The following is a 23,015-nucleotide window of genomic DNA, read 5'->3' as shown; positions in this document are numbered from 1 at the left end:
ATTGGGTTGGAGTCAGGTGAAGGATGGGAAGGGATTGGGTTGGAGTCAGGGGAAGGATGGGAAGGGATTGGGTTGGAGTCAGGGGAAGGATGGGAAGGGATTGGGTTGGAGTCAGGGGAAGGATGGTAAGGGATTGGGTTGGAGTCAGGGGAAGGATGGGAAGGGATTGGGTTGGAGTCAGGGGAAGGATGGGAATTGATTGGGTTGGAGTCAGGGGAAGGATGGGAAGGGATTGGGTTGGAGTCAGGGGAAGGATGGAAAGGGATTGGGTTGGAGTCAGGGGAAGGACGGGAAGGGATTGGGTTGGAGCGAGGGGAAGGATGGGAAGGGATTGGGTTGGAGTCAGGGGAAGGATGGGAAGGGATTGGGTTGGAGTCAGGGGAAGGATGGGAAGGGATTGGGTTGGAGTCAGGGGAAGGATGGGAAGGGATTGGGTTGGAGTCAGGTGAAGGATGGGAAGGGATTGGGTTGGAGTCAGGGGAAGGATGGGAAGGGATTGGGTTGGAGTCAGGGGAAGGATGGGAAGGGATTGGGTTGGAGTCAGGGGAAGGATGGGAAGGTATTGGGTTGGAGTCAGGGGAAGGATGGGAAGGGATTGGGTTGGAGTCAGGGGAAGGACGGGAAGGGATTGGGTTGGAGCGAGGGGAAGGATGGGAAGGGATTGGGTTGGAGTCAGGGGAAGGATGGGAAGGGATTGGGTTGGAGTCAGGGGAAGGATGGGAAGGGATTGGGTTGGAGTCAGGGGAAGGATGGTAAGGGATTGGGTTGGAGTCAGGGGAAGGATGGGAAGGGATTGGGTTGGAGTCAGGGGAAGGATGGGAAGGGATTGGGTTGGAGTCAGGGGAAGGATGGGAAGGGATTGGGTTGGAGTCAGGGGAAGGATGGGAAGGGATTGGGTTGGAGTCAGGGGAAGGATGGGAAGGGATTGGGTTGGAGTCAGGGGAAGGATGGGAAGGGATTGGGTTGGAGTCAGGGGAAGGATGGGAAGGGATTGGGTTGGAGTCAGGGGAAGGATGGGAAGGGATTGGGTTGGAGTCAGGGGAAGGATGGGAAGGGATTGGGTTGGAGTCAGGTGAAGGATGGGAAGGGATTGGGTTGGAGTCAGGGGAAGGATGGGAAGGGATTGGGTTGGAGTCAGGGGAAGGATGGGAAGGGATTGGGTTGGAGTCAGGGGAAGGATGGGAAGGTATTGGGTTGGAGTCAGGGGAAGGATGGGAAGGGATTGGGTTGGAGTCAGGGGAAGGATGGGAATTGATTGGGTTGGAGTCAGGGGAAGGATGGGAAGGGATTGGGTTGGAGTCAGGGGAAGGATGGAAAGGGATTGGGTTGGAGTCAGGGGAAGGACGGGAAGGGATTGGGTTGGAGCGAGGGGAAGGATGGGAAGGGATTGGGTTGGAGTCAGGGGAAGGATGGGAAGGGATTGGGTTGGAGTCAGGGGAAGGATGGGAAGGGATTGGGTTGGAGTCAGGGGAAGGATGGGAAGGGATTGGGTTGGAGTCAGGGGAAGGATGGGAAGGGATTGGGTTGGAGTCAGGGGAAGGATGGGAAGGGATTGGGTTGGAGTCAGGGGAAGGATGGGAAGGGATTGGGTTGGAGGGGAAGGATGGGAAGGGATTGGGTTGGAGTCAGGGGAAGGGGAAGGATGGGAAGGGATTGGGTTGGAGTCAGGGGAAGGATGGAATGGAGGGATGATGACAGAGGAAGGATGGGAAGGTATTGGGTTGGAGTCAGGGGAAGGATGGGAAGGGATTGGGTTGGAGTCAGGGGAAGGATGGGAATTGATTGGGTTGGAGTCAGGGGAAGGATGGGAAGGGATTGGGTTGGAGTCAGGGGAAGGATGGGAAGGGATTGGGTTGGAGTCAGGGGAAGGATGGGAAGGGATTGGGTTGGAGTCAGGGGAAGGATGGGAAGGGATTGGGTTGGAGTCAGGGGAAGGATGGGAAGGGATTGGGTTGGAGTCAGGGGAAGGATGGGAAGGGATTGGGTTGGAGTCAGGGGAAGGATGGAATGGAGGGATGATGACAGAGGAAGGATGGGAAGGGATTGGGTTGGAGTCAGGGGAAGGATGGGAAGGGATTGGGTTGGAGTCAGGGGAAGGATGGGAAGGGATTGGGTTGGAGTCAGGGGAAGGATGGGAAGGGATTGGGTTGGAGTCAGGGGAAGGATGGGAAGGGATTGGGTTGGAGTCAGGGGAAGGATGGGAAGGGATTGGGTTGGAGTCAGGGGAAGGATGGGAAGGGATTGGTTAGGAGTCAGGGGAAGGATGGGAAGGGATTGGGTTGGAGTCAGGGGAAGGATGGAATGGAGGGATGATGACAGAGGAAGGATGGGAAGGGATTGGGTTGGAGTCAGGGGAAGGATGGGAAGGGATTGGGTTGGAGTCAGGGGAAGGATGGGAAGGGATTGGGTTGGAGTCAGGGGAAGGATGGGAAGGGAGGGTGATGACAGAGGAAGGATGGGAAGGGATTGGGTTGGAGTCAGGGGAAGGATGGGAAGGGATTGGGTTGGAGTCAGGGGAAGGATGGGAAGGGATTGGGTTGGAGTCAGGGGAAGGATGGAATGGAGGTATGATGACAGAGGAAGGATGGGAATGGATTGGGTTGGAGTCAGGGGAAGGATGGGAAGGGATTGGGTTGGAGTCAGGGGAAGGATGGGAAGGGATTGGGTTGGAGTCAGGGGAAGGATGGGAAGGGATTGGGTTGGAGTCAGGGGAAGGATGGAAAGGGATTGGGTTGGAGTCAGGGGAAGGACGGGAAGGGATTGGGTTGGAGCGAGGGGAAGGATGGGAAGGGATTGGGTTGGAGTCAGGGGAAGGATGGGAAGGGATTGGGTTGGAGTCAGGGGAAGGATGGGAAGGGATTGGGTTGGAGTCAGGGGAAGGATGGGAAGGGATTGGGTTGGAGTCAGGGGAAGGATGGGAAGGGATTGGGTTGGAGTCAGGGGAAGGATGGGAAGGGATTGGGTTGGAGTCAGGGGAAGGATGGGAAGGGATTGGGTTGGAGTCAGGGGAAGGATGGGAAGGGATTGGGTTGGAGTCAGGGGAAGGATGGAATGGAGGGATGATGACAGAGGAAGGATGGGAAGGGATTGGGTTGGAGTCAGGGGAAGGATGGGAAGGGATTGGGTTGGAGTCAGGGGAAGGATGGGAAGGGATTGGGTTGGAGTCAGGGGAAGGATGGGAAGGGAGGGTGATGACAGAGGAAGGATGGGAAGGGATTGGGTTGGAGTCAGGGGAAGGATGGGAAGGGATTGGGTTGGAGTTAGGGGAAGGATGGGAAGGGATTGGGTTGGAGTCAGGGGAAGGATGGAATGGAGGTATGATGACAGAGGAAGGATGGGAATGGATTGGGTTGGAGTCAGGGGAAGGATGGGAAGGGATTGGGTTGGAGTCAGGGGAAGGATGGGAAGGGATTGGGTTGGAGTCAGGGGAAGGACGGGAAGGGATTGGGTTGGAGCGAGGGGAAGGATGGGAAGGGATTGGGTTGGAGTCAGGGGAAGGATGGGAAGGGATTGGGTTGGAGTCAGGGGAAGGATGGGAAGGGATTGGGTTGGAGTCAGGGGAAGGATGGGAAGGGATTGGGTTGGAGTCAGGGGAAGGATGGGAAGGGATTGGGTTGGAGTCAGGGGAAGGATGGGAAGGGATTGGGTTGGAGTCAGGGGAAGGATGGGAAGGGATTGGGTTGGAGTCAGGGGAAGGATGGGAAGGGATTGGGTTGGAGTCAGGGGAAGGATGGGAAGGGATTGGGTTGGAGTCAGGGGAAGGATGGGAAGGGATTGGGTTGGAGTCAGGGGAAGGATGGGAAGGGATTGGGTTGGAGTCAGGGGAAGGATGGGAAGGGATTGGGTTGGAGTCAGGGGAAGGATGGGAAGGGATTGGGTTGGAGTCAGGGGAAGGATGGGAAGGGATTGGGTTGGAGTCAGGGGAAGGATGGGAAGGGATTGGGTTGGAGTCAGGGGAAGGATGGGAAGGGATTGGGTTGGAGTCAGGTGAAGGATGGGAAGGGATTGGGTTGGAGTCAGGGGAAGGATGGGAAGGGATTGGGTTGGAGTCAGGGGAAGGATGGGAAGGGATTGGGTTGGAGTCAGGGGAAGGATGGGAAGGTATTGGGTTGGAGTCAGGGGAAGGATGGGAAGGGATTGGGTTGGAGTCAGGGGAAGGATGGGAAGGGATTGGGTTGGAGTCAGGGGAAGGATGGGAAGGGATTGGGTTGGAGTCAGGGGAAGGATGGAAAGGGATTGGGTTGGAGTCAGGGGAAGGACGGGAAGGGATTGGGTTGGAGCGAGGGGAAGGATGGGAAGGGATTGGGTTGGAGTCAGGGGAAGGATGGGAAGGGATTGGGTTGGAGTCAGGGGAAGGATGGGAAGGGATTGGGTTGGAGTCAGGGGAAGGATGCGAAGGGATTGGGTTGGAGTCAGGGGAAGGATGGGAAGGGATTGGGTTGGAGTCAGGGGAAGGATGGGAAGGGATTGGGTTGGAGTCAGGGGAAGGATGGGAAGGGATTGGGTTGGAGTCAGGGGAAGGATGGGAAGGGATTGGGTTGGAGTCAGGGGAAGGATGGAATGGAGGGATGATGACAGAGGAAGGATGGGAAGGGATTGGGTTGGAGTCAGGGGAAGGATGGGAAGGGATTGGGTTGGAGTCAGGGGAAGGATGGGAAGGGATTGGGTTGGAGTCAGGGGAAGGATGGGAAGGGAGGGTGATGACAGAGGAAGGATGGGAAGGGATTGGGTTGGAGTCAGGGGAAGGATGGGAAGGGATTGGGTTGGAGTCAGGGGAAGGATGGGAAGGGATTGGGTTGGAGTCAGGGGAAGGATGGAATGGAGGTATGATGACAGAGGAAGGATGGGAATGGATTGGGTTGGAGTCAGGGGAAGGATGGGAAGGGATTGGGTTGGAGTCAGGGGAAGGATGGGAAGGGATTGGGTTGGAGTCAGGGGAAGGATGGGAAGGGATTGGGTTGGAGTCAGGGGAAGGATGACAGGGAAAGGGATTGGGTTGGAGTCAGGGGAAGGATGGGAAGGGATTGGGTTGGAGTCAGGGGAAGGATGGGAAGGGATTGGGTTGGAGTCAGGGGAAGGATGGGAAGGGATTGGGTTGGAGTCAGGGGAAGGATGGGAAGGGATTGGGTTGGAGTCAGGGGAAGGATGGGAAGGGATTGGGTTGGAGGGGAAGGATGGGAAGGGATTGGGTTGGAGTCAGGTGAAGGATGGGAAGGGATTGGGTTGGAGTCAGGGGAAGGATGGGAAGGGATTGGGTTGGAGTCAGGGGAAGGATGGGAAGGGATTGGGTTGGAGTCAGGGGAAGGATGGGAAGGTATTGGGTTGGAGTCAGGGGAAGGATGGGAAGGGATTGGGTTGGAGTCAGGGGAAGGATGGGAATTGATTGGGTTGGAGTCAGGGGAAGGATGGGAAGGGATTGGGTTGGAGTCAGGGGAAGGATGGAAAGGGATTGGGTTGGAGTCAGGGGAAGGACGGGAAGGGATTGGGTTGGAGCGAGGGGAAGGATGGGAAGGGATTGGGTTGGAGTCAGGGGAAGGATGGGAAGGGATTGGGTTGGAGTCAGGGGAAGGATGGGAAGGGATTGGGTTGGAGTCAGGGGAAGGATGGGAAGGGATTGGGTTGGAGTCAGGGGAAGGATGGGAAGGGATTGGGTTGGAGTCAGGGGAAGGATGGGAAGGGATTGGGTTGGAGTCAGGGGAAGGATGGGAAGGGATTGGGTTGGAGTCAGGGGAAGGATGGGAAGGGATTGGGTTGGAGTCAGGGGAAGGATGGGAAGGGATTGGGTTGGAGTCAGGGGAAGGATGGGAAGGGATTGGGTTGGAGTCAGGGGAAGGATGGGAAGGGATTGGGTTGGAGTCAGGGGAAGGATGGGAAGGGATTGGGTTGGAGTCAGGTGAAGGATGGGAAGGGATTGGGTTGGAGTCAGGGGAAGGATGGGAAGGGATTGGGTTGGAGTCAGGGGAAGGATGGGAAGGGATTGGGTTGGAGTCAGGGGAAGGATGGGAAGGTATTGGGTTGGAGTCAGGGGAAGGATGGGAAGGGATTGGGTTGGAGTCAGGGGAAGGATGGGAAGGGATTGGGTTGGAGTCAGGGGAAGGATGGGAAGGGATTGGGTTGGAGTCAGGGGAAGGATGGAAAGGGATTGGGTTGGAGTCAGGGGAAGGACGGGAAGGGATTGGGTTGGAGCGAGGGGAAGGATGGGAAGGGATTGGGTTGGAGTCAGGGGAAGGATGGGAAGGGATTGGGTTGGAGTCAGGGGAAGGATGGGAAGGGATTGGGTTGGAGTCAGGGGAAGGATGGGAAGGGATTGGGTTGGAGTCAGGGGAAGGATGGGAAGGGATTGGGTTGGAGTCAGGGGAAGGATGGGAAGGGATTGGGTTGGAGTCAGGGGAAGGATGGGAAGGGATTGGGTTGGAGTCAGGGGAAGGATGGGAAGGGATTGGGTTGGAGTCAGGGGAAGGATGGAATGGAGGGATGATGACAGAGGAAGGATGGGAAGGGATTGGGTTGGAGTCAGGGGAAGGATGGGAAGGGATTGGGTTGGAGTCAGGGGAAGGATGGGAAGGGATTGGGTTGGAGTCAGGGGAAGGATGGGAAGGGAGGGTGATGACAGAGGAAGGATGGGAAGGGATTGGGTTGGAGTCAGGGGAAGGATGGGAAGGGATTGGGTTGGAGTCAGGGGAAGGATGGGAAGGGATTGGGTTGGAGTCAGGGGAAGGATGGAATGGAGGTATGATGACAGAGGAAGGATGGGAATGGATTGGGTTGGAGTCAGGGGAAGGATGGGAAGGGATTGGGTTGGAGTCAGGGGAAGGATGGGAAGGGATTGGGTTGGAGTCAGGGGAAGGATGGGAAGGGATTGGGTTGGAGTCAGGGGAAGGATGGAATGGAGGTATGATGACAGAGGAAGGATGGGAATGGATTGGGTTGGAGTCAGGGGAAGGATGGGAAGGGATTGGGTTGGAGTCAGGGGAAGGATGGGAAGGGATTGGGTTGGAGTCAGGGGAAGGATGGGAAGGGATTGGGTTGGAGTCAGGGGAAGGATGGGAAGGGATTGGGTTGGAGTCAGGGGAAGGATGGGAAGGGATTGGGTTGGAGTCAGGGGAAGGATGGGAAGGGATTGGGTTGGAGTCAGGTGAAGGATGGGAAGGGATTGGGTTGGAGTCAGGGGAAGGATGGGAAGGGATTGGGTTGGAGTCAGGGGAAGGATGGGAAGGGATTGGGTTGGAGTCAGGGGAAGGATGGGAAGGTATTGGGTTGGAGTCAGGGGAAGGATGGGAAGGGATTGGGTTGGAGTCAGGGGAAGGATGGGAATTGATTGGGTTGGAGTCAGGGGAAGGATGGGAAGGGATTGGGTTGGAGTCAGGGGAAGGATGGAAAGGGATTGGGTTGGAGTCAGGGGAAGGACGGGAAGGGATTGGGTTGGAGCGAGGGGAAGGATGGGAAGGGATTGGGTTGGAGTCAGGGGAAGGATGGGAAGGGATTGGGTTGGAGTCAGGGGAAGGATGGGAAGGGATTGGGTTGGAGTCAGGGGAAGGATGGGAAGGGATTGGGTTGGAGTCAGGGGAAGGATGGGAAGGGATTGGGTTGGAGTCAGGGGAAGGATGGGAAGGGATTGGGTTGGAGTCAGGGGAAGGATGGGAAGGGATTGGGTTGGAGTCAGGGGAAGGATGGGAAGGGATTGGGTTGGAGTCAGGGGAAGGATGGAATGGAGGGATGATGACAGAGGAAGGATGGGAAGGGATTGGGTTGGAGTCAGGGGAAGGATGGGAAGGGATTGGGTTGGAGTCAGGGGAAGGATGGGAAGGGATTGGGTTGGAGTCAGGGGAAGGATGGGAAGGGATTGGGTTGGAGTCAGGGGAAGGATGGGAAGGGATTGGGTTGGAGTCAGGGGAAGGATGGGAAGGGATTGGGTTGGAGTCAGGGGAAGGATGGGAAGGGATTGGGTAGGAGTCAGGGGAAGGATGGGAAGGGATTGGGTTGGAGTCAGGGGAAGGATGGAATGGAGGGATGATGACAGAGGAAGGATGGGAAGGGATTGGGTTGGAGTCAGGGGAAGGATGGGAAGGGATTGGGTTGGAGTCAGGGGAAGGATGGGAAGGGATTGGGTTGGAGTCAGGGGAAGGATGGGAAGGAAGGGTGATGACAGAGGAAGGATGGGAAGGGATTGGGTTGGAGTCAGGGGAAGGATGGGAAGGGATTGGGTTGGAGTCAGGGGAAGGATGGGAAGGGATTGGGTTGGAGTCAGGGGAAGGATGGAATGGAGGTATGATGACAGAGGAAGGATGGGAATGGATTGGGTTGGAGTCAGGGGAAGGATGGGAAGGGATTGGGTTGGAGTCAGGGGAAGGATGGGAAGGGATTGGGTTGGAGTCAGGGGAAGGATGGGAAGGGATTGGGTTGGAGTCAGGGGAAGGATGGAAAGGGATTGGGTTGGAGTCAGGGGAAGGACGGGAAGGGATTGGGTTGGAGCGAGGGGAAGGATGGTAAGGGATTGGGTTGGAGTCAGGGGAAGGATGGGAAGGGATTGGGTTGGAGTCAGGGGAAGGATGGGAAGGGATTGGGTTGGAGTCAGGGGAAGGATGGGAAGGGATTGGGTTGGAGTCAGGGGAAGGATGGGAAGGGATTGGGTTGGAGTCAGGGGAAGGATGGGAAGGGATTGGGTTGGAGTCAGGGGAAGGATGGGAAGGGATTGGGTTGGAGTCAGGGGAAGGATGGGAAGGGATTGGGTTGGAGTCAGGGGAAGGATGGAATGGAGGGATGATGACAGAGGAAGGATGGGAAGGGATTGGGTTGGAGTCAGGGGAAGGATGGGAAGGGATTGGGTTGGAGTCAGGGGAAGGATGGGAAGGGATTGGGTTGGAGTCAGGGGAAGGATGGGAAGGGAGGGTGATGACAGAGGAAGGATGGGAAGGGATTGGGTTGGAGTCAGGGGAAGGATGGGAAGGGATTGGGTTGGAGTTAGGGGAAGGATGGGAAGGGATTGGGTTGGAGTCAGGGGAAGGATGGAATGGAGGTATGATGACAGAGGAAGGATGGGAATGGATTGGGTTGGAGTCAGGGGAAGGATGGGAAGGGATTGGGTTGGAGTCAGGGGAAGGATGGGAAGGGATTGGGTTGGAGTCAGGGGAAGGACGGGAAGGGATTGGGTTGGAGCGAGGGGAAGGATGGGAAGGGATTGGGTTGGAGTCAGGGGAAGGATGGGAAGGGATTGGGTTGGAGTCAGGGGAAGGATGGGAAGGGATTGGGTTGGAGTCAGGGGAAGGATGGGAAGGGATTGGGTTGGAGTCAGGGGAAGGATGGGAAGGGATTGGGTTGGAGTCAGGGGAAGGATGGGAAGGGATTGGGTTGGAGTCAGGGGAAGGATGGGAAGGGATTGGGTTGGAGTCAGGTGAAGGATGGGAAGGGATTGGGTTGGAGTCAGGGGAAGGATGGGAAGGGATTGGGTTGGAGTCAGGGGAAGGATGGGAAGGGATTGGGTTGGAGTCAGGGGAAGGATGGGAAGGTATTGGGTTGGAGTCAGGGGAAGGATGGGAAGGGATTGGGTTGGAGTCAGGGGAAGGATGGGAAGGGATTGGGTTGGAGTCAGGGGAAGGATGGGAAGGGATTGGGTTGGAGTCAGAGGAAGGATGGAAAGGGATTGGGTTGGAGTCAGGGGAAGGACGGGAAGGGATTGGGTTGGAGCGAGGGGAAGGATGGGAAGGGATTGGGTTGGAGTCAGGGGAAGGATGGGAAGGGATTGGGTTGGAGTCAGGGGAAGGATGGGAAGGGATTGGGTTGGAGTCAGGGGAAGGATGGGAAGGGATTGGGTTGGAGTCAGGGGAAGGATGGGAAGGGATTGGGTTGGAGTCAGGGGAAGGATGGGAAGGGATTGGGTTGGAGTCAGGGGAAGGATGGGAAGGGATTGGGTTGGAGTCAGGGGAAGGATGGAATGGAGAGATGATGACAGAGGAAGGATGGGAAGGGATTGGGTTGGAGTCAGGGGAAGGATGGGAAGGGATTGGGTTGGAGTCAGGGGAAGGATGGGAAGGGATTGGGTTGGAGTCAGGGGAAGGATGGGAAGGGAGGGTGATGACAGAGGAAGGATGGGAAGGGATTGGGTTGGAGTCAGGGGAAGGATGGGAAGGGATTGGGTTGGAGTCAGGGGAAGGATGGGAAGGGATTGGGTTGGAGTCAGGGGAAGGATGGAATGGAGGTATGATGACAGAGGAAGGATGGGAATGGATTGGGTTGGAGTCAGGGGAAGGATGGGAAGGGATTGGGTTGGAGTCAGGGGAAGGATGGGAAGGGATTGGGTTGGAGTCAGGGGAAGGATGGGAAGGGATTGGGTTGGAGTCAGGGGAAGGATGGAATGGAGGTATGATGACAGAGGAAGGATGGGAATGGATTGGGTTGGAGTCAGGGGAAGGATGGGAAGGGATTGGGTTGGAGTCAGGGGAAGGATGGGAAGGGATTGGGTTGGAGTCAGGGGAAGGATGGGAAGGGATTGGGTTGGAGTCAGGGGAAGGATGGAATGGAGGTATGATGACAGAGGAAGGATGGGAATGGATTGGGTTGGAGTCAGGGGAAGGATGGGAAGGGATTGGGTTGGAGTCAGGGGAAGGATGGAATGGAGGTATGATGACAGATGAAGGATGGGAATGGATTGGGTTGGAGTCAGGGGAAGGATGGGAAGGGATTGGGTTGGAGTCAGGGGAAGGATGGGAAGGGATTGGGTTGGAGTCAGGGGAAGGATGGGAAGGGATTGGGTTGGAGTCAGGGGAAGGATGGGAAGGGATTGGGTTGGAGTCAGGGGAAGGATGGGAAGGGATTGGGTTGGAGTCAGGGGAAGGATGGGAATGGATTGAGTTGAGTTGGCGACGAGGCGGAGGGGAAGGGAGGAATGACGACAGGGGAAGAGAGATGATAATGAAGATGCTGCAACAGAGTGAGAGAGATGGAGAAAAGTAAAGAGGAGAGAAAATTGGGTAAGGGAGGGGGGTAGAGAAGCAAAGAAAATAGACTGGAAAAGCGAAGGAGAGAGGGAGGGAGAAGATAGAAGACTGGGGAGAGAAGTGAAAGAGATGGAGGGAGGGAGAGGCGGAGGTGTTGTGACCTACTTAGAAACAGAGGAATCATGTTTTTAAGGGAAATATATATAGAGAGATAAAAAGAGAGAGAGAGGGAGCGAGAGAGGAAAGCAATACAATTAGACCCAACCAAATCATGAGAAAACATGAGAATTACTTGACACATTGGAAAGTAGAGCTAACAAGAATGGTATAGCCCTGCTATTGAGAAAGACTGCAGAAGGCAGACCTGGCTCTCAAGAGAATACAGGCTATGTGCTCACTGCCCACAAAATGAGGTGGAAACTGCACTTCCTAACCTCCTGCCCAATGTATGACCATCTTGGAGACAGAGACCCACAAAGAATTTGAAAACAAACCCAATAATGATAAACTCCCATATCTACTGGGTTAAATACAACCCATATTTATGCTTATTTATTTTCCCTTTTGTACTTTAACTATTTGTACATTTGTTACAACCCTGTATATATATATAATATGACATTTGTAATGTCTTTATTCTGTTGGAGTGTAATGTTTGCTGTTCATTTTTATTAAAGCCCTTATTAAATTGAAATCAAATTGAGAGAGAGAGAGAGAGAGAGAGAGAGAGAGAGAGAGAGAGAGAGAGAGAGAGAGAGAGAGAGAGAGAGAGAGAGAGAGAGAGAGAGAGAGAGAGAGAGAGAGAGAGAGAGAGAGAGAGAGAGAGAGAGAGAGAGAGAGAGAGAGCCTGTTGACTGACCATCTCCTGTTCTTTTAGACAAACCCATGAAACAAGAGCAGATAGAAGAACGCTGGTTAAAGCTAGAGTACCCTATTCCCTATACGCTCTAATTAAAGGTAGATTACCCTTTTCCCTATACTCTATAATTAAAGGTAGATTACCCTTTTCCCTATACGCTATAATTAAAGGTAGATTACCCTATTCCCTATAGGCTCTGGTTAAAGGTAGTGCACCCTATTCCCTATAGGCCCTGGTTAAAGGTAGTGCACCCTATTCCCTATAGGCCCTGGTTAAAGGTAGTGCACCCTATTCCCTATAGGCTCTGGTTAAAGGTAGTGCTCCCTATTCCCTATTGGCTCTGGTTAAAGGTAGTGCACAATACTACCTATAGGCTCTGGTTAAAGGTAGTGCACCCTATTCCATGTAGGCTCTGGTTGTAGGCTTTGTAGGCTTTGTGTGTCCAAGATGGCGTAGCAGTAGGACGTATTGTCGTGTAGTGTCCCTTGTATATATCGTTTGTTTTCGTTTTTTTCGTTTTTTTCTTCACATATCTTTAAAACTTTTTGCTGAACCTCAACTTCTTCTAAATACTCTCCTGCAACCCGCCTCACCCAACGTAGCTATTTTTCCTAAAGTATTTATATTTACTTCGGACCTGGAACCCCTCAACTGAAGCTAGCCAACGAACTACCAGCTTCAGCAAAACATTGCTAGCGGTCTTCAGCTAACCGGTCATCAGCTAACCTTTAGCTCGGAAAGCTCTCGCCAGTTCGAACAACGCGACTCTAACCAGAGCATAACGGACCTATTTATTATTTTATTTTATTTTTCATCCCCGGATTCCCATCGCAAACGGAACATTTTGAGCTCCTGGGCTACAATATCCAGACCCACGACCGGTCCATCGATGTCACTGCATGAAGAGGAATAAACAGATACCCCCATCGCGACGTCCCCAAAGGCTAACTCTCTAGCCCTTGCTATCTCCTTGCTTGCAAATTCGGCCTGCTAACTGCTAGCTTGTTTAGCCCGGTCCGCTAACTGCTACCGTGTTTAGCACCGTCTACTAACTGTTAGCTTGTTAGCACAGGCCTGCTAACCGTCTGAATCGCCGCGTCCCAAACACTCACTGAACCCATATTTACTTTCTATCCCTTTTCGATTTTTAATTTGTTTATACCTTTCGGTAACCTGCCTCACCCAATGTGATACGGAACCGCTATTATCTTTACATTTTTAGAACACACTCAAGAACCTCCAGAAGCTAACCAGCTAACTGGCTACAAGCTATTTGGTCATTGTTAGTTTTCTAACCTGGATAACACTCGCCAGTCCAGCTTCCCTGCCCCATCCACCGCTGCCCCTTGGACACTGATCACTTGACTACATAGCTGATGCATGCTGGACTGTCCATTAATCACGGTAATCCATTCTGCTTGTTTATGTTTTATCTGTCGGCCCCAGCCGCACTTAGGCTCTGTGTGTAGTTAATCCGACCCTCTCTGCCTAATCAATCGCCATTCTACCTGCTGTTGTTGTGCTAGCTGATTAGCTGTTGTCTCACCTACTGTTTTAGCTAGCTCTCCCAATTCAACACCTGTGATTACTGTATGCCTCGCTGTATGTCTCTCTCATATGTCAATATGCCTTGTATACTGTTGTGCAGGTTAGTTATCATTGTTTTAGTTTACAATGGAGCCCCTAGTTCCACTCTTTATACCCCTGTTACCTCCTTTGTCCCACCCCCCACACATGCGGTGACCTCACCCATTACAACCAGCATGTCCAGAGATACAACCTCTCTCATCATCACCCAGTGCCTGGGCTTACCTCCGCTGTACCCGCACCCCACCATACCCCTGTTTGCGCATTATGCCCTGAATATATTCTACCATGCCCAGAAACCTGCTCCTCTTATTCTCTGTCCCCAACGCCCTAGGCGACCAGTTTTGATAGCCTTCAGCCGCACCCTCATACTACTCCTTCTCTGTTCCGCGGGTGATGTGGAGGTAAACCCAGGCCCTGCATGTCCCCAGGCACCCTCATTTGTTGACTTCTGTGATCGAAAAAGCCTTGGTTTCATGCATGTCAACATCAGAAGCCTCCTCCCTAAGTTTGTCTTACTCACTGCTCTAGCACACTCTGCTAACCCTGATGTCCTTGCCGTGTCTGAATCCTGGCTCAGGAAGGCCACCAAAAATTCTGAGATTTCCATACCCAACTATAACATCTTCCGTCAAGATAGAACTGCCAAAGGAGGAGGAGTTGCAGTCTACTGCAGAGAGAGCCTGCAAAGTAATGTCATACTTTCCAGGTCCATACCCAAACAGTTCGAACTACTAATTTTGAAAATTACTCTCTCCAGAAATAAGTCTCTCACTGTTGCCGCCTGCTACCGACCCCCCTCAGCTCCCAGCTGTGCCCTGGACACCATTTGTGAATTGATCGCCCCCCATCTAGCTTCAGAGTTTGTTCTGTTAGGTGACCTAAACTGGGATATGCTTAACACCCCGGCAGTCCTACAATCTAAGCTAGATGCCCTCAATCTCACTCAAATCATCAAGGAACCCACCAGGTACAACCCTAACTCTGTAAACAAGGGCACCCTCATTGACGTCATCCTGACCAACTGGCCCTCCAAATACACCTCCGCTGTCTTCAACCAGGATCTCAGCGATCACTGCCTCATTGCCTGTATCCGCTACGGAGCCGCAGTCAAACGACCACCCCTCATCACTGTCAAACGCTCCCTAAAACACTTCTGTGAGCAGGCCTTTCTAATCGACCTGGCCCGGGTATCCTGGAAGGACATTGACCTCATCCCGTCAGTTGAGGATGCCTGGTCTTTCTTTAAAAGTAACTTCCTCACCATTTTAGATAAGCATGCTCCGTTCAAAAAATGCAGAACTAAGAACAGATATAGCCCCTGGTTCACTCCAGACCTGACTGCCCTCGACCAGCACAAAAACATCCTGTGGCGGACTGCACTAACATCGAACAGTCCCCGCGATATGCAACTGTTCAGGGAAGTCAGGAACCAATACACACAGTCAGTCAGGAAAGCTAAAGCCAACTTCTTCAGGCAGAAGTTTGCATCCTGTAGCTCCAACTCCAAAAAGTTCTGGGACACTGTGAAGTCCATGGAGAACAAGAGCACCTCCTCCCAGCTGCCCACTGCACTGAGGCTAGGTAACACGGTCACCACCGATAAATCCATGATTATCGAAAACTTCAACAAGCATTTCTCAACGGCTGGCCATGCCTTCCGCCTGGCTACTCCAACCTCGTCCAACAGCTCCCCCCCCCCCGCAGCTACTCGCCCAAGCCTCTCCAGGTTCTCCTTTACCCAAATCCAGATAGCAGATGTTCTGAAAGAGCTGCAAAACCTGGACCCGTACAAATCAGCTGGGCTTGACAATCTGGACCCTCTATTCCTGAAACTATCCGCCGCCATTGTCGCAACCCCTATTACCAGCCTGTTCAACCTCTCTTTCATATCGTCTGAGATCCCCAAGGATTGGAAAGCTGCCGCAGTCATCCCCCTCTTCAAAGGGGGCGACACCCTGGACCCAAACTGTTACAGACCAATATCCATCCTGCCCTGCCTATCTAAGGTCTTCGAAAGCCAAGTCAACAAACAGATCACTGACCATCTTGAATCCCACCGTACCTTCTCCGCTGTGCAATCTGGTTTCCGAGCTGGTCACGGGTGTACCTCAGCCACGCTCAAGGTGCTAAACGATATCATAACCGCCATCGATAAAAGACAGTACTGTGCAGCCGTCTTCATAGACCTTGCCAAGGCTTTCGACTCTGTCAATCACCGTATTCTTATTGGCAGACTCAGTAGCCTCGGTTTTTCGGATGACTGCCTTGCCTGGTTCACCAATTACTTTGCAGACAGAGTTCAGTGTGTCAAATCGGAGGGCATGCTGTCCGGTCCTCTGGCAGTCTCTATGGGGGTGCCACAGGGTTCAATTCTCGGGCCGACTCTTTTCTCTGTATATATCAATGATGTTTCTCATGCTGCGGGCGATTCCCTGATCCACCTCTACGCAGACGACACCATTCTATATACTTCCGGCCCGTCCTTGGACACTGTGCTATCTAACCTCCAAACGAGCTTCAATGCCATACAGCACTCCTTCCGTGGCCTCCAACTGCTCTTAAACGCTAGTAAAACCAAATGCATGCTTTTCAACCGTTCGCTGCCTGCACCCGCACGCCTGACCAGCATCACCACCCTGGATGGTTCCGACCTTGAATATGTGGACATCTATAAGTACCTAGGTGTCTGGCTAGACTCTAAACTCTCCTTCCAGACCCATATCAAACATCTCCAATCGAAAATCAAATCAAGAGTCGGCTTTCTATTCCGCAACAAAGCCTCCTTCACTCACGCCGCCAAACTTACCCTAGTAAAACTGACTATCCTACCGATCCTCGACTTCGGCGATGTCATCTACAAAATTGCTTCCAACACTCTACTCAGCAAACTGGATGCAGTTTATCACAGTGCCATCCGTTTTGTCACTAAAGCACCTTATACCACCCACCACTGCGACTTGTATGCTCTAATCGGCTGGCCCTCGCTACATATTCGTCGCCAGACCCACTGGCTCCAGCTCATCTACAAGTCCATGCTAGGTAAAGCTCCGCCTTATCTCAGTTCACTGGTTACGATGGCAACACCCATCCGTAGCACGCGCTCCAGCAGGTGTATCTCACTGATCATCCCTAAAGCCAACACCTCATTTGGCCGCCTTTCGTTCCAGTTCTCTGCTGCCTGTGATTGGAACGAATTGCAAAAATCACTGAAGTTGGAGACTTTTATCTCCCTCACCAACTTCAAACATCTGCTATCTGAGCAGCTAACCGATCGCTGCAGCTGTACATAGTCTATTGGTAAATAGCCCACCCATTTTCACCTACCTCATCCCCATACTGTTTTTATTTATTTATTTTTCTGCTCTTTTGCACACCAATATCTCTACCTTTACATAACCATCTGATCATTTATCACTCCAGTGTTAATCTGCATAATTGTAATTATTTGCCTACCTTCTCATGCCTTTTGCACACAATGTATATATAGACTCCCCTTTTTTCTACTGTGTTATTGACTTGTTAATTGTTTACTCCATGTGTAACTCTGTGTTGTCTGTTCACACTGCTATGCCTTATCTTGGCCAGGTCGCAGTTGCAAATGAGAACTTGTTCTCAACTAGCCTACCTGGTTAAATAAAGGTGTTCTCAACTAGCCTACCTGGTTAAATAAAGGTGTTCTCAACTGGCCTACCTGGTTAAATAAAGGTGTTCTCAACTAGCCTACCTGGTTAAATAAAGGTGTTCTCAACTGGCCTACCTGGTTAAATAAAGGTGTTCTCAACTAGCCTACCTGGTTAAATAAAGGTGAAATAAAATAAAATAAATAAATAAAGGTAGTGCACCCTATTCCCTGTAGGCTCTGGTTAAAGGTAGTGCACCCTATTCCCTATAGGCTCTGGTTAAAGGTAGTGCACCCTATTCCCTATAGGCTCTGGTTAAAGTTAGTGCACCCTATTCCCTGTAGGCTCTGATTAAAGGAAGTGCTCCCTATTCCCTATAGGCTCTGATTAAAGGTAGTGCTCCCTATTCCCTGTAGGCTCTGATTAAACGTAGTGCACCCTATTCCCTATAGGCCCAGGTTAAAGGTAGTGCTCCCTATTCCCTATAGGCTCTGGTTAAAGGTAGTGCACCCTCTTCCCTATATGCTCTGGTTAAAGGAAGTGCTCCCTATTCCCTATAGGCTCTGGTTAAAGGTAGTGCACCCTATTCCCTATAGGCTCCGGTTAAAGGTAGTGCACCCTATTCCCTATAGGCTCTGATTAAATGTAGTGCACCCTATTCCCTATAGACTCTGATTAAATGTAGTGCACTCTATTCCCTATAGGCCCTGATTAAACGTAGTGCACGCTATTCCCTATAGACTCTGGTTAAAGGTAGAGTACCCTATTCCTTGTATTCTCCTGTTTTGAATCAACACTGACATTGTTACATTTTACACCGCCATTCAAGGCAGGTGGGACAGAGTTTTGAGACCAACATTTATAGCAAAAAATGATGTAGCGCCTTTCTGTGGTGGTGGGGCGGGCCAGCAGAAAATAGGAGCATTTCGCCGTGATTGGCTCAGTATTCTGTCACTCACGGGGACGTTGCGTAATCGCCTAACTACAGTCCTTTAGGGATGGTAGACATCTAAAATGTCATCCCTTTTGGGTCCTACCATAGAGTTATATTACAATTGCCCTTCCAAGAAGGCTCAAGGTCATTGGCCACAGATGAAATCATGTGACGTGTACAGTTGCTTTGATTGGACTGATAATTTCAACATCATACCCTCACAATCTTAGCAATCATCATCCTGAATCAAGTCTATTGGCCTTCTTGCTCCTACTTGAGACGCAGATGTCTCAAGTAGACACCTGGAAATGCAAATGCGCTACGCTAAATGCTAAATGTACTCGTTAAAACTCAAACCTTAATCAAAATTCACATGCAGGGTATTGAATTAAAGCTACACTCGTTGTGAACCTAGCCAACAAGTCAGATTTTTAAAATGCTTTTCGGCGAAAGCATGAGAAGCTATTATCTGATAGCATGCAACACCTCAAAATGCCTGAATGCGACGTAAACAAAGACTTTGCTTATCCGGCGCTACACAAAACGCAGAAATAAAATATAAAACATTCATTACCTTTGACGAGCTTCTTTCTTGGCACTCCTATATGCCCCATAAACATCACTATTGGGTCTTTTTTTCGTTTAAATCAGTCCATATATACCCAAAATAGCTTTCTATGGAAGCTGTCATTCAGAAAAAAAAATCGTTTTTAAACGCTGCGTCATTTTTTTAAATTAAAAAAGTTGACGATAAACTTTCACAAAACACTTTGAAATACTTTTGTAATCCAACTTTAGGTATTAGTAACGTTTATAATCTATCAAAATGATTACAGGGCGATGTATATTCAATAGCTCCTCGTCTGCAAATCAATGGCTGCCAATGTGCACATTGAAAACATCCTGGTGGAGACCGGAAGAAACGGAATCCAGTTAGTTGGATTTTCCAACAAAAAACTCCATTGAAAATGACGACAATGGCGACATCGTGTGGAATCTGTATGAATTGCATGCAGTTTTTCTTGCGTTTTTCAATGAAACACACGATCTGTTATAGTCACAGCCGTGATTTAACCAGTTTTAGAAACTTCAGAGTGTTTTCTATCCACACATACTAATCATATGCATATACTATATTCCTGGCATGAGTAGCAGGACGCTGAAAAGTTGCGCGATTTTTAACAGAATGTTCGAAAAAGGAAGGGGTAGACTTAAGCCTCTTGAGGATAGGGAGACGCTAGCATCTCCGTGTACATCAAGGGCCAGACGTTTTTGTCTTTGTGGCACCTGACTTCACAACTGAACAATAGTCCAGGTGCAACAAAACTAAGACCTGCCTTGTTCACAGTGTTGCTAAGATGGCAGCGCAGCGCTTTGTTCTAGACGGACTTCTCCCCATCTTAGTTACTGTTGTATTACTATGTTTTGACCATTACAGTTTACAATCCAGGGTTACTCCATGCAGTTTAGTCACCTCAACTTGCTCAATTCCCACATGATTTATTACAAGATTTAGTTGAGGTTTAGGGTTTAGTGACTGATTTGTCCCAAATACAATGCTTTTAGTTTTAGAAATATTTAGGACTATCTTATTTCTTGCCACCCATTCTGAAACTAACTGCAGCTCTTTCTTAACCTTTTACGACTAGGGGACAAGTATTTTAATTTTTGGATAAAAAACGTTCCCGTTTTAAACAAGATATTTTGTCACAAAAAGATGCTCGACTATGCATTTAATTGACAGCTTTGGTGTAAGGGATTTCCTCCTCTTCTTCCGAAGAGGAGAGGCGAAAAGGATCGGAGGACCAATATGCGGCGTGGTACGTGTCCATGGTTCTTTTAATAAGAAATAGTACACATGAACAAACTAACAAAACAAGAAATGTGAAAACCCAAAACAGTCCTATCTGGTGCAAACACAGAGACAGGAACAATCACCCACAAACACACAGTGAAACCCAGGCTACCTAAATATGATTCTCAATCAGAGACAACTAATGACACCTGCCTCTGATTGAGAACCATACTAGGCCGAAACATAGACATACCCAAATCATAGAAAAACAAACATAGACTGCCCACCCCAACTCACGCCTTGACCATACTAAATAAATACAAAACAAAGGAAACAAAGGTCAGAACGTGACATTTGGATAGAAAACCCTCTGACGTTTCCAAAACTGCAAAGATATTGTCTGTGAGTGCAACAGAACTGATGTTACACTGATAAAAATCCAATCAGGAAGTGCCGCATTTTTTGAAACTGCCTCATGCCAATGACTCCTTATATGGCTGTGAATGAGCTACGAATGAGCTTACATTTTCTACGTATTCCCCAAGGTGTCTACAGCATTGTGATGTCTTTTTACGCATTTCTGTTGAAGAATAGCCGTAAGGGACCACATTTAGCAAGTGGTCACATGATGTCTCCCGCAGAAAATCTTGCGTAAAATACTGAGGTAGCTTCTTATGAGAAACCAATTGCCTCGACGGATATATTATTGAACATATATGTTAAAACCTCTTACTTCTACCCCTTCCTTTTTCGAAAATTCTGTTAAAAATCGCGCAACTTTTCAGCGTCCTGCTACTCATGCCAGGAATATAGTATATGCATATGATTAGTATGTGTGGATAGAAAACACTCTGAAGTTTATAAAACTGGTTAAATCATGGCTGAGACTATAACAGATCGTGTGTTTTCATTGAAAAACGCAAGAAAAACTGCTCTCTGAAAGCAAAAAATAATTTCCATAAGTCACTTCCACCAGTTGTTAAAAGAGAACAGAATTTAATGGGAATCTGCCTGCAATTCATACAAATTCCGCACGATGGCGCCATTGTCCTAATTTTCAATTGAATTAATTGTTGGAAAAACCTTCTATCTGAACTCCATTTTCCCAGTCTTCACCCGGATGCAGTTGAGGGAGATATCAGATGGCATTGTTTTTGAAGTGAAGACCTATTGAAGAGACATCGCCCTGTAATCATTTTGATAGCTTATAAACGTTTACTAATACCTAAAGTTGGATTACAAAAGGATTTCGAAGTGTTTTGTGAAAGTTTATCGTCGACTTTTTTAATTTTAAAAAATTACGCAGCGTTTAAAAACGATGATTTTTTCTGAATGACACAACTTCCATACAAAGCTATTTTGGGTATATATGGACCGATTTAAACGAAAAAAAGACCCAATAGTGATGTTTATGGGGCATATAGGAGTGCCAAGAAAGAAGCTCGTCTAAGGTAATGAATGTTTTATATTTTATTTCTGCGTTTTGGGTAGCGCCGGCTATCGCAAAATCTGTTGTTTACGTGTCGAGCTGGCATTTTGGGGGGTGCATGCTATCAGATAATAGCTTCTGATGCTTTCGCCGAAAAGCATTTTAAAAATCTGACTTGCTGGCTAGGTTCACAACGAGTGTAGCTTTAATTCAATACCCTGCTTGTGAATTTTGATCAAAGATTGAGTTGTAACGAGTACATTTAGCATTTAGCGTAGCGCATTTGCATTTCCAGGGGCATACTTGGGACGTCTGCGTGTCAAGTATTCTCAAGAAGTTAAAAACACCTTGAGGATTGATTCTAAACAACGTTTGCCATGTTTCTGTCGATATTATGGAGCTAATTTGGAAAAAAGATTGGCGTTGTAGTGATAGCATTTTCCGTTTTTTTTTCTTAGCCAAATGTGATGAACAAAACGGAGCGATTTCTCCTACACAAATAATATTTTTGGAAAAAATGAACATTTGCTATCTAACTGAGAGTCTCCTCATTGAAAACATCCGAAGTTCTTCAAAGGTAAATTATTTTATTTGAATGCTTTTCTTGTTTTTGTGAAAATGTTGCCTGCTGAATGCTAGGCTTAATGCTATGCTAGGCTATCAATACTCTTACACAAATGCTTGTGTAGCTATGGTTGAAAAGCATATTTTGAAAATCTGAGATGACAGTGTTGTTAACAAAAGGCTAAGCTTGTGAGTGAATATATTTATTTCATTTCATTTGCGATTTTCATGAATAGTTAACGTTGCGTTATAGCCCCCTATATCAAAGAAGTTAAGGAGAAGTATAGCGATAATTCTGTGCATTACACCTGTATCTTTTATCAAAGTTTATAATGAGTAATTCTGTAAATTGACGTGGCTCTCTGCAAAATCGCTGGATGTTTTTGGAACTCCTGGAACTACTGAACATAACGCACCAATGTCAACTGGAAAAATGGCTGTGTTTTTATTGTGACTAGGTTCTGACCTAACATAATTATGTGGTGTGCTTTCGCTGTAAAGCCTTTTTGAAATTGGACACGATGGGTAGATTAGCAAGAAGTTTAGCTATAATTTGGTGTATTGGACTTGTGAATGTATGAAAGTTAAGAAGGAGGCTTTACTTTTCTTGGGTATCGGAATTACTCAAATAAAATAAATACATAACAAAACACTACATATTGATGAGTAAAAAAATATATATATATATATATATATATATATATATATATATATATATATATATATATATACTGTAAACTATCCAGAAAGTGCCTTCAGAAAGTATTCACCTGATTTCAAAATGGATTAAATGTATTTTTTGGTTCTCACTCATCTATACACATCAGAGCACAATGGCAAAGTGAAAGCATGTTTTGGGAAATGTTTGCAAATTGTTAGAAAATTCTAATTTACATAAGTATACACTAAGTCAATACATGTTAGAACCCCCTTCGGCAGCGTTTACAGCTGTGAGTCATTCTGGAGTGAGTCTCTAAGAGCTTTCTACACCTGGATTGTGCAACATTTGTCCGTTATTCTTTTCAAAAGTCTTCAACCTCTGTCAAATTGGTTGTTGATCATTGCTAGACAACCATTTGGCGTTACCATAGATTGTAAACTGTCATGGTCAAAACATATAGATTCAGTGTTTGTAAAGACGGAGAGAAGTCTGTCTGTAATAAAGAGATGCTTTGCTTTTTTGACACAACACTCCTCAAAACAAGTCCTGCAGACTCTAGTTTTATTTTATCTTGATTATTGTCCAGTCATGTGGTCCAGTGCTGCAAGGAAAGGCCTAGTTAATAAGCT

General features: G+C 49.2%; 1 protein-coding gene across 1 annotated transcript in view; it reads left to right on the top strand.

Annotated features, from left to right (window-relative positions):
• LOC139379247 (uncharacterized) overlaps nt 1–23,015 on the top strand; it is a 110,364-nt gene that overhangs the window by 86,673 nt on the left and 676 nt on the right. The window lies entirely within an intron of this gene.

The sequence above is a fragment of the Oncorhynchus clarkii genome, chromosome 21 (genome assembly GCF_045791955.1).
Source record: "Oncorhynchus clarkii lewisi isolate Uvic-CL-2024 chromosome 21, UVic_Ocla_1.0, whole genome shotgun sequence".
NCBI lineage: Eukaryota > Metazoa > Chordata > Actinopteri > Salmoniformes > Salmonidae > Oncorhynchus > Oncorhynchus clarkii.
The sequence above is the reverse complement of the archived record's forward strand: the minus strand, read 5'-3'. Positions and strand labels throughout refer to the sequence as shown.